The sequence below is a fragment of the Priapulus caudatus genome, unplaced genomic scaffold (assembly GCF_000485595.1).
Source record: "Priapulus caudatus unplaced genomic scaffold, Priapulus_caudatus-5.0.1 Scaffold1680, whole genome shotgun sequence".
In the NCBI taxonomy this organism is placed as follows: Eukaryota; Metazoa; Priapulida; class Priapulimorpha; order Priapulimorphida; family Priapulidae; genus Priapulus; species Priapulus caudatus.
Genome location: NW_014578741.1, coordinates 45,178 through 57,305, shown reverse-complemented (window position 1 = coordinate 57,305; position 12,128 = coordinate 45,178). Strand labels below are relative to the sequence as shown.

The 12,128-nt window shown below is 45.4% G+C and overlaps 1 non-coding gene across 1 annotated transcript; it reads left to right on the top strand.

The window, feature by feature from the left end:
* Window positions 1-9,659: 9,659 nt before the first annotated feature.
* Window positions 9,660-9,732, top strand: Trnaa-agc. Its single transcript has one exon. It is a non-coding gene; the product is annotated as a tRNA-Ala (tRNA).
* Window positions 9,733-12,128: the final 2,396 nt, after the last annotated feature.

Below are 12,128 nucleotides of genomic sequence, written 5' to 3'. Positions count from 1 at the left end.
ACGCACCCGCACGCACGCACGCAAACGCACACGCATACGCGCACGCGCACGAACGCACGCACGTACGCACGCACACGCACACGCACCCGCACGCACGCACGCAAACGCACACGCATACGCGCACGCGCACGAACGCACGCACGTACGCACGCACACGCACACGCACACGCACGCGCACGCGCACGCACACGCACACGCACACGCACACATACACACATACACACACACACACACACACACACACACACACACACACATAAACACACATAAACACGCACACATGAATGCTCGATTGGATATCGAATGGATTGAATCTATATTGAATCGATACATGCATCCTCCATTGATTTCCTCGCAGAGATAACACAATATATAATATATTCTATCTAGAAATATCATCAGAGATCAGAGAAGTATGTAAAATTAATAACAACAATGGGGATCAGCTCAGATCTCAGATGACAGAGCGCTAGCTTAGTATGCCTGCCGGAACGATACCAAAGGGCACTGTAAAGTGTGGTTTGCAGATGTTAGAAATAGTAGTTGGGTGTTTAGAAATGTCGCGACGGTGGTTGCATAATGGGTAGTCGGCGGCAGCGCGTTTGATGTAGTATGGATGATGGAGATGAGAAACGGTTGAGAGTGAATTGGTGTGAACGTGTGCAGCGGGTGTGGTTGTCCGGGCGCGCAATTGTTTGCTTTGTTAGCGAGAAATGTATAAATGGAAGGTTCTTGATTGAAAGGAGGGGGACGGACGAGAGTGTGCGGGTGACGCGGATGCGTGCCTCTGTGCGCACGCACAGGGGTACGATGTTTGAGAAACAAGAATACTATTTTCTAAACATAACTGCTTGGACTTTGGAGTTTTCTTTCATCTCTACAACAAATCTACTTTAAAACGGGTAACGTCACGACTTCTTCGTTACATTTTTGGTGCCGTCGACAGTTCGAACCGGGTTTGCGGACATAACGCAGGATGCTACCACTACAAACGATTCACGAGCCACGGAGCCACTGAAGATACTACGCAAGGAAGATGGAGAAGGAAGAAGACACAGGAGGAGTCGCTGGGTACACCGCTGACAAGAAGACTGGGGAGAGAGAAACGAAGAGCGGACGAGAGAGCAAGAGAGACGGAGGAAGAGAGAGAGAGAGAAGGGAGAGGACGAAGGAAAGAAGGCAATGCGAGACGCCAAAAACAGACAGATGCAGTGAAAGCCACGGAAGCCGAGAGAAGATGCTAGAAGAAAGAAGAGAAGATATATGCCGTGGTAGATGATGCATTTTTCCTAGTAAAATTTCGCTGTGCTAACGTTGTTACTGTCGCCTGAACTGCTAAGTAATACTGACGATATTGCCTGCTTGCACATTTATGTAAGTGGAGCGCGGACGGTTTGTGTCACAATAGGACGCGTTAAGGGTGATAGAGGTATAGAAGCGGTAGACGGGCTAAGATAAATGCCGTGGCACGCGTGTGATAAAGGCTAAGAGGACACGACGCGACTCGTATTCGTGTCACGCGTCACGTTTAACGCATGGAAAAGAGTTAGTCATACGCAGCTAAGTATGTCCTGTAAACACAAGTCGCGTACACGGTCCGAAAGAAGACTACGGGGGATTTCTGTGGCAGCATATATTATAACGCTGGTGTAACGTTGGAATTTACGCTACTGTTGACTATTGAGTGGAAATGTAATGTGAAGCCAAAATCCATAGATAAGAATAGAAGTCAGATGTTTACCATGACTAGATTATCTTCTTATTGTTTGAGTTACAATGCCGGCGTCGTGCCTGTTAGTCCGGCCCTGTTGCTGAGCGAAGTCTCCCGATTCGGCCGCGTCCCGGCTTTTATTCTTGCCAGGCATCCCGGCGGCGCATGCGTGACGCATGCGGCTCGTACACGCTCGCGAAGGCGTTACACATGCCTCGCGCATGCGCCGTACATATTAGCGAGGGGTCATACACGCCCTACGCACATGCTACACAGATTCGCGTAGGCGTGAGTTGTTTTCGACCAAGAGAATTACTTGAGCCACTATAGATGTTGCGGTCTAATCTGTTTCTAATGTACTCTAATCTGCTTTCTAATTGACGCCTAATGGGTAAGGACGCCGATGCGGCGATCCTAGTGAACTCTAATGGGCCGGGCCGGCATCTCGGCGCTCTAATCGTTTTCTAAGTAGCTCTAATCTGTTCCTAAGTGATTTCTAATAGACTTGTCTGACGCCGATGCGGCTACTGCTAATTAGCCGAGTCGTACGCTGTAGTGATATCTAGTGATGTCTAGTGATGTCTAGTGATATCTAGTGATATCTAGTGATATCTAGTAATATCTAGTGATATCTAGTGATATCTAGCCGCTATATTCCTCCCCCTACCAGACCGATGCCCGCAAAGCGGACATCGAATGGCCAGCCTCCCGGCTGGACGTTCGTGGGGGCGCTCTGGTTTGTCATGGTAATTACAATAATAAATACATAATACACAATACCTAGCTATGATACATGATTGTCTACTGGTGTGGGCTGACCAACGACACAACCGTACAAGGCTACTAGTCATAAATATGTCCTGAGGACGTAAATCGTATTACTGGCTACAGAATAATGTCTAATAACACCGCGGCTCGCGAGGGCATACATTTGTGAAGGCATAAAGCCTAAAATCTACACAGCGGTAGAAATAGCGGTCCAGCCTTCCCTCCTCCGGCTGTCAGGGGTAGCGGTGACGAGGCCATAGTGGCCATTTGGCGTGATATTGCAGTTTGTTGATGGTGGTGTCTGGCCCTGTCCCTGGCCTGAATCTCGAAATTCGTAGTGTAGGGGTCGTCGGTCGTGTCGAGACACACGACGAAAGAGGCAACGTACCCGGTTGAAGTCGCGGTGAGGCTCCGGGTGGGGGTACCCGGGTGTGCCCGGCGTCTCCTTCTACCTGAGGTCAAACTGAGCTGGTCGCCCGCGTCTGCTGCGGGCGGCGGTCCCTGCGGCCAACGAAATTCGATCCTCTCGGCTGGTGGGGGACCGTATGTTGGTCGCCATGCGATGCAGGCGGCGAAGTCACAGAAGGGATCGACTGTAGTCGATAATCAGTGTAGGTGGACGTCGGCGTAGGCAGCGCCGACGACGCAGGCGACGCATTCGCTAGCGGCCGCCGCACGGGTGTAGGCCGAGGCAGCCGCAGCGCAGGCGGCGCAGCGCAATGACGGCCGAACACAGAGTGCGCAGGCGCAAGTGGTTGCGAACGCCCGCGGCAGCGGAAATTGCGGCGCCGACGGCTGCTGCCCATTCTCGCCTGTACTCACCATTGTTGGCGGGGTCCTGAAACATGAATTGGCAATCATAATACATGACACTATGTCATAAGCGGGCCAGCCTGGCAGTATGGCGCGAAACGGTTAGGGAGCGCAGTCATTGATAAGCCATGAAGTGTACAGCCTTAGTGATGAGCCGTTGGAAGCGGCTCACACTACGAATGTATATATCTGAGTGAAGCGCATCTTTCTGATAGTGCGCTGTACGATCAAGGTAATAGAATTATTTCTAAAAATTAGCAAGACTCGCGCTAGCGGTGCACACACTGCACATCGTCCGTGCCGTAAAATTATCCTTATGCCGGTATGGTTAAAATAATAGGCTATTGATGGAGTGCTAGCTCAATCAAATCACCAAAATGTAACATCCGAGATGAATCTACACGACGCGAGGTGGGGGTGTTGGACAGGGGACTGGTGTGGGCATGGAGTGGTATGCCGGTGAAATATGGGAGTTATTGGGGAAGCCTTTGGGGTTGGGGGGTCGGAAGGCGTAAGTATTTGCGTAATATCCACATTAGGGGGGATCGTACTATTGCCGAGGTGGGTGATGGGGTCCTGGCAACAAGGGTGGGTCCTGGGAAGCCATCACGATGGGACTGGAGGGTAGGTGTTATCGGGTCGAAGGAACCCATTCGCTGCTGTGGTTCGAGAATGGTTAGTGGCATACTGGAAAATAGCGAATGAGGTCTTGGCGTGGTAGGGGTGGTTGGGTAGGTTTGTATTGTTACGCGTCTGGAAGGGGGTGGTGTAAGATCGGCAGGTCTTGACTGGGGCTGGTGTTCGGGGGTGTGAGGTCGACGGCAACGACAGCAATAGCAATATGCAGTGACGACCAGAACGGTGAACAACAGGAACGTGAGGCCGATATACACTATAGAATGATACGTGGTTGCCGCGATATTTGAACTGCACATCTCGGCATACGCCGAGGTAGCCGCTGGCAGGCGTTTACTGTGCCTGACAGCAGTAACTAAGTCAGTGTAGGCGACGTCAAGGTCGGTAGGAACTAGAAGGTACAACTTCTGGTGGGATGAGGTCTTCCGAGTCGGCGGTGGACAGGCGTTTCGCATCATAAATGTCTGACCATATTGTAGGGACCGTGCGGTAAAACAGGCGGTCGAGTGGGGGTAGTTGGATCCGTACATCAACATCAGTTTTGTGGTGGAAGTATGATGGCAAGGTAAAATACTTGGACTCGGCCTTACAGCCAGAATGGAGCGTAACTGTCTGTTGTTGTCGAACGATAAATTCTTTAGTTGTCACTTGCGTCGTAGGGTGTGACTGGCACGAGATAGCCAAACGTAATGGGTGGGGCGTAGAGATCAGCTAGCTACCGTCAACGAGGTAGGTGGCGTGCGGCGTTGGCCGTGCGTAAAACGTAACGTGCCTCGCACATAGTGTGGAGATTAGAGCGGTATCATTTAGAAATAGCGCGACTGGGCACGTAATCGCTGTCGTTATGGGGTAAATAGGAGATCTTACATCACAGATCTCTTGATGCTTACGCAAGCATGAACGTACGGCGGACTCGTCCGGTTGCACGTAATTGGCATGGTTGAGTGAAACGCCAATGAAATTTTGAGGAATTTGGAAGTATGCCGCCGCAGTGTTACCGAGAAACACTGGCGGTGTTAAAATTTGGTACATCTGAAACGTCATCTCATTATATGTGAGAGGTAAAAATGCGATTACGTGGAGTCCCATGTCCACAGGGACTATGATAGCCTCCATAAGGTTATAATAATAAAAGAGGTCAGCATGGGGGCTGTGTGGCATAGCTAACGTAGGGGGTAGCGAGCTTTTGATAGTAAGTAAGACTTCACGCAGCTGATGGGGGGGTAACAGCGTAGAGGGCAAGCGGCCCGTTAATAAAACGGAGATGGCGTGTATCGTAGTATCAATTGTGGGTTGAACGTTATCGAATGCTACCGTCAAACTAGAAAGGGATAACTGGAGGTGTGTAATCGCGATGAACTCCCGTGCCACAGAGGCCTGGAAGGCCGTTATTTTAAACATGAGTGCGCGCACACTCGAGGTTAAGTCTCGAGCATGAGAAATTACATAGGACAACACCTCCGTATTCATTTCTGTCTGAATACGAGTATAATTTATGACGGTGAGGGATTCGTCAATTACAGTCAAAATTCGCTCCTGCGTCGTACCTAATGCGGATAACTGCCGTTGCAGTTGCGCAATGTCATCATCGGTAGCCGTACCGAATAAAAATTTTGCAAGTTTACCAAGGCCACCAACTATAGCGCGTTTCTCTCTTGATTTATGCAACGAGTGCAGGTCTGTTAAACGAAGATTAAATGTTTGAAAACGTTGGCGAAACCATGCGATATGGGCTTGCACGAGAGATCTGATGTCGCGGTTCAAAGGCGCGAAGTATTGATCGTCAGGGGATGGGGAAGGGGAATACGATGCTTCCGCGGGCTGTCGTCTATACATCTTACGGACATCCTTGTGCAACGAGTGTAGATACGTCTGGATGGAAGTGAAGTTGAGAGTAAAGGCTATGCCCCAAGTACTCTGTGTGACCGAGATCTGACCTCTCGGGATAAAAACTACTCCCATCGTGGGTCGCCGGACCTCTGTAGCTTGCGAGGCCAATAGGATCGCCGAGGCAACTACGAGCAGGGCGACCGTGGTAACAGGAACCATCGTCTTGAAACAGAAGAGTGCCCCTTAAAATAAACGTGGTGTATTTCGCACCTTAGCTGTATCGGCTAATTTGTGCGAGTGGCAACAAATCGTCTGCCTCCCAGCTATCAGTGCTGGGCGTGCTGGCCACGCTGGCTGCACGCGTGTCGTCGTGGGGAGGCAACGAACGACGCCCTGTGTCAACCAGCGTCCCTGACGCGTTGGTCGACGGGCTGTCGTGGGGAGGCGACGAAAGAGGCCCTGTGTCAACCAGCGTCGCGTGACGCATTGGTCGGCGTGGTGGGCGGTCGCGCCCAAAAAGCACGGTCCTAGGTGCATCCCATGCCGAGAATTGGTATGCAGGGCGAAGATTGCTAACATGAACATTGCGAGTGCGTGTCTGGCCTTTCGCCTTAATACGAAGCCGTAGTGGAGAGAGTTTCTCGACGACGGTGTAGTAAGGCCGTCATTGCGACGCGAATTTCGGCGTCTGATTAGCGGACAACGTGGGGTCAAAAAAGTAGACTGGGTCCCCAATGTCAAAGGACTGAACCTTTGCACGCCTGTCATAAAGGCGTTTATTTCGCGCACGTGCCACTTTAGTGTTACGCTGCATCGCAACGAAGGCGCGGTGCAAGCGCTCAGTAGCGTGAGTTACGGGGTCGTCAGCGTATGACAACCGTCGGGGCTGCAATTGGTGCACTACATTGGTGCAATACATTTGGTGCGTGTGAGAGCGTTCGATCCTGGTCACGGCACCAAATGTAATGTTGGAATTTACGCTACTGTGTTGAGCTATTGAGTGGAATGTATGTGAAGCCAAAATACATAGATAAGAATAGAAGTCAGATGTTTACCATGACTAGCTGTACTTTCTTTTATTGTTTGAGTTACAATGCCGTGGTCGTGCCTGTTAGTCGCCCGGATGCTGAGCGGAGTCCTCCCCGATTCTGCCCGCGTCCCGGCTTTTATTCTTGCAGGCACTCCCGCGGCGCATGCGTGACGCATGCGTCGTACACGCTCGCGAAGGCGTTACACATGCCTCGCGCATGTGCCGTACATATTCGCGAGGGCGTCATACACGCCCTACGCAGGTGCTACACAGATTCGCGTAGGCGTTGAGTTGTTTTCGACCAAGAGGACTACTTGAGCCACTATAGATGTTGCTGTCTAATCTGTTTCTAAGTGACTCTAAACTGTTTCTAATTGACCCCTAATGGGTAAGACGCCGATGCGGCGATCCTAAGTGACCTCTAATGGGCCGGGTGCATCTCGGCGCTCTAATCGGTTTCTAAGTAGCTCTAATCTGTTCCTAAGTGATTTCTAATAGACTTGTTGACGCCGATGCGGCTACTGCTAATTAGCCCGACGTCGAGCGGTCCTAGTTGATAATCCGAGTTGTGTCTAGTCGATGTCTAGTGATATCCTAGTGGATTCTGTGATATCTTAGTGATTATCTAGTGATATCTATCGATAGCTTAGTGATATCTAGTGATATCTAGTGATATCTAGTGATATCTAGTGATATCTAGCCGCTACACTGGGAATCCTCCACATAACGTGTCAGGGAGCACGGGATATAGATTCGCTCGATGTGTAAGCACCCTAAGATACTAGGGCGTACCTGAACGATATAAGGATTCGTTCAGTCACGCCATAATGAAGGCACAGTAGATAATCGTAAGCTATATAGTTATGCACAGGTGTATAGTTGGATGCTATAGAAGGCTGGCAACGCAATATGGCAAGCACAGATGATTAGTTATTTTGGGGAAAATGTGACGCTAAATACGGCAGAGTACATTTAGTTAGGAACATGTTGTTATGACATATAAAAGGCATGCTAATACAGTAAATGAGTGAACAGTGTTTGTTGTTGTTACATATCGATAGCATATATAGGAATGATTGAGTATGGGTACCATATTTTAAATCGATTGTAAATATTGTGATGCAGTCTGCTAATTTTTTTTATTTCTTAATATTGTGATTCACTTTTGCTTATAGCATATAAGCAAGAAGGTTCTAGTATCGGGGACCATAGTGAATATAGATTGAGCAAGATATGAATTTTGGGAGTAATTAAATGGCTATGTGTTATTAGCTGTGAATCCTGCGGTTTAGGATGCAGAGATGTGGTAAGCTGGAGCATGATGTTGAGTAAGCATATGTAGCCTGTCAGATCAAAAAATGCCGTAGGACTTCAATGTTCATTCTGAGTTATATGTGATTTTTCACCTAAAAGTAGTAAAAAGCCGATTTTGTCATAAATACCTTTAGTAGTTATCCATGTTCGATGTTACATCAATAAAACTGGCCAAAAGTGTGTCTTTATGTGTTTTATGTGTCTTTATGTGTCTTTATGTTATTTTATGTGTTTTTTAGATGTGTCTTTTATGTTTTTTAGATGTGTCTTTTATGTGTCTTTATGTGTTTTATGTGTCTTTACGTGTGTCTTTATGTGTCTTTATGTTATTTTATGTGTTTTTTAGATTATTTTTGTCCAAATGAAGGCCACATGAAAACAAACTTTAACTTTATGACCTAATTACTCTGAACTTTGTTTTCCAAAATCGGCCCGATTCCAACTACTCAAATGCTCATAACTTCCGAACCATGTGACCTAGGAAGAAGATCTTGGTGTCAAAATAACCAAAATTGAATGGTCTTTCTGATAAAACTACTAACTCATAATGTCCGAATTGAGTCCTACGGCATGTTTTGATCTGACAGGCTACATATATATATATCTTACATATATAATGGCAGGGTTGTTTAAGGATCTTGAGGAGAGGAGTATTACGAATGACCTGGGTTTCGATTTATGTGTGGCCACACATACATTGAAGGCATATCGTCATTAGTGATATTCGTTGTGGATGGAGCTACGTACTCTTGGGGATTTTTCTTTTCTTTTCAGTAATGTTATGGTATCTATTTTCTTCCATTGTATTTATTCCGTATTTTTGCATTTCAAGGTGTTGTGTTGTGGACGTGTGTTGTTGTTTTTTTTTCTCGGTATATTAAGCAATGAACAGTTTAGATCATGGTGGCTTGGCAATTCGGGTCAAGCATGTGGATTATATCAGAGTGGTCAGTGGGATGATTTCAAAGGGCTGTGTATCCCATCGATCTGTGTATCTGTGTATCTGTGTATCGATGTTGTATAAGAGTAGTCATATGGATTTTTGTTCAAACTGTATTTTTGTATGAGTGTATTGGTGTTCAGTGAAAGAGATATTGTATTAGTATACTAAGGGTACGAGCAATTTTGGGTAATGTTGGGGATCCGGGCGCGCAATTGATTGCTTTGTTAGCGAGAAATGTATAAATGGAAGGTTCTTGGTTGAAAGGAGGAGAACGGACGAGAGTGTGCGGGTGACGCGGATGCGTGCCTCTGTGCGCACGCACAGCGGTACGATGTTTGAGAAACAAGAATACTATTTGCTAAACATGACTGCTTGGACTTTGGAGTTTTCTTTCATCTCTACAACAAATCTACTTTAAAACGGGTAACGTCACAACATCTTCGTTACAACCCTAATTGTCAGAAACACAATAAGTAGCTATACCCGCTAATACCCGCATCATCCATAGTTTTCCTGACAAGAGTAACTCTCCAAATCATCCCTATCAGTTTAACAAATATGTTTATCTGTAATAACCTATGAGCTTACAAAAGTGTTAATGTTTAACATGCAACGGGGGATTAGCTCAAATGGTAGAGTGCTCGCTTAGCAAGTGAGTGGTAGCGGGATCGATACCCGTATCCTCCATAGTTTTTCTTGGAAGAGATCAATACATTATATAATACGTTTTTCTTGGTTTTTAGAGCTAACTTCGAAACTAAAATTTACAACATGGAGAAATGTCGCGTTATAATCTCTGTTCGGGATTAGCTCAAATGCTAGAGCGCTCGCTTAGCATGCGAGAGGTATAGAGGTGTCAATAACCTTCTTTATTATTACATATTTTGCAAGCCTAGACCTCATATATACTGCTACCGTCCTGTTATTTTAGCTATATAATATTCCGGGGAAATATGAGGGGAATCTATGAGACGAACATATTGTACATCGATTTAACTGTAGGTGATACCACACTGGTATATACTAGCATTTACATGTGTGTTATCACCCATCGTTTTACCCATTGTCGCCCTATCTCTAATGTTTATACAATAAAGATAAGTTCATAAAATGATTACCAGTTCGTTAGTTGATCTCTGTCAATTTTTTATTTCTTATTGAAATTTGCTATTTAATATTATGCGCAATATCATCGTTTGATTTCATTCGTGCATATAGAAAATAACTCAGGTGCGAATCAAGGTAGAATCTTGTACAAAACTCTTTTCGCCAGTGGGTGAACTTTGATTCGTGGCAACACGGGTTGTTTACTTGGTACGTATCAGCACGTGGGCATTATTCATAGCAGGAGAACAAGACAGCTAAGCAACCGTGACTGAACAGAATTCACTGCGTTCTAACTACTGAATTTTTGCTATTTAATTTAAGGTAAAAACTAATTTATATAGGTTAGTTAGAATATTTGCAGTAATGTAAATCTCCGTTTTTGAAATCGTTTTGAAATCGTTGAACTTTTATGTTGTTAAAGTAAAATAAATTAAAACTTACACGGTCGTATATATAGTAGGCCTATAAACTTGCGCATTAATGTTGAAATTTTAATAATGCAGTTATTATATTAAATTTTGATCAAAATAATCTAAAAAACACATAAAATAACATAAAGACACATAAAGACACACGTAACGACACAAATGAAGAAATATCTAAACAAACTTTCCTTCATTGCAATAATTAAACTACATTGTGAACGCTAACTACTTGCTGAGTAATAAGATACATCAGTAGAATACAGACATACATACCACTACGCAGATAAAAGTCTAATACAATGATAATAAACCCCACATAAAAATAACATAAAGAACAATAGAAAGACACTCATTTAAATATTCGTGACCCAAAATCCAAAAACTAATAAGACGATCCATTGAACGTAAATCACTTTAATAATATCACACTTTATTATTGATGTAACATCAGTGAACATGATAACTACTAAAGGTATATTTATGACAAAAAAAAGTCGCGCCGCTATATTCAATACATGGTAAAATGTCTGCTCCTATTCGCAATGGCACTGCTAACTAGATACCATTTCCGCAATTTGCATTGCGACTGTTTAATTATTGAATAGTATTACATATAGATCCCCCTTCCGCCAGCTCGTTACAACATGAGTGATGCCGCTCGGAAAGATTCCCTTATTTCCTCAATTAACATCTGTACTGGCTTGAGAAATCTAAGCTCTGTCGGTAACGTCCTGCTAATAATGAATTAATATTATCGCCAATTGATCGATGCTGCCTGTTACACGCGCCAAAAGACAACGCAAACTGCTTTATTGTAAATTTCTGTAACTTGAAGTGATTTCAATATTAAGTGTTTGTATTTGATTTTTAAAAAAGATAAATCTCTGCCAATTTTATTAACGCATTACTGTTACCTGCGGTGATCAACGGTTACTGCTGCAATTTATTCTTATTGTTTAATTCATTGTGAATCCTTTGAAATTAAACATAGCGTGTTTGTGTCCGCACTTCGAGCTGTACTGACTGATTTATCAATGCTCATGTGTCTCCCGACCCCTGAAGGAACTATCCATACATTCATTACAGTCTCGTCTGTCTATCTATTCATTCGCTGCTCTCCACTCATCTCTCCTTGTTCGCTCTCGCTCACCCGACTTCGATGACAGTCTCGCTCTCGTCCTCGATTCTCGGATTTCTCTCCTCTCTCTGTGTCTCTCCTCTCTCATTCTCTTCTTTGCTCTCTCTCGATCTCTCTCTCTCTCTTTCCTCGCTCTTGGTCCTCCCCCTCCCTCTGTTAAAATATCTAGGAGTGTTGTCCTCACGCGAACTCCCCCCCGTGTATGTTTCAGTCGTCGGTGTATGGTGTGAACGCTGTTGGTAACGAGGGGGGCTTTACAACTTAACGATCTGTCAGAAAAATCGCACATATAGCGAAGTTTTCCCCATCCGCCTAGGCTGTGCGTGCATGCTATAACGAGCACTACGAAATCAAAGAGATTACTGGTACCGCGACATGTAAATGTCAGTGTCTTTCTGTCTTCCGATCTCCTG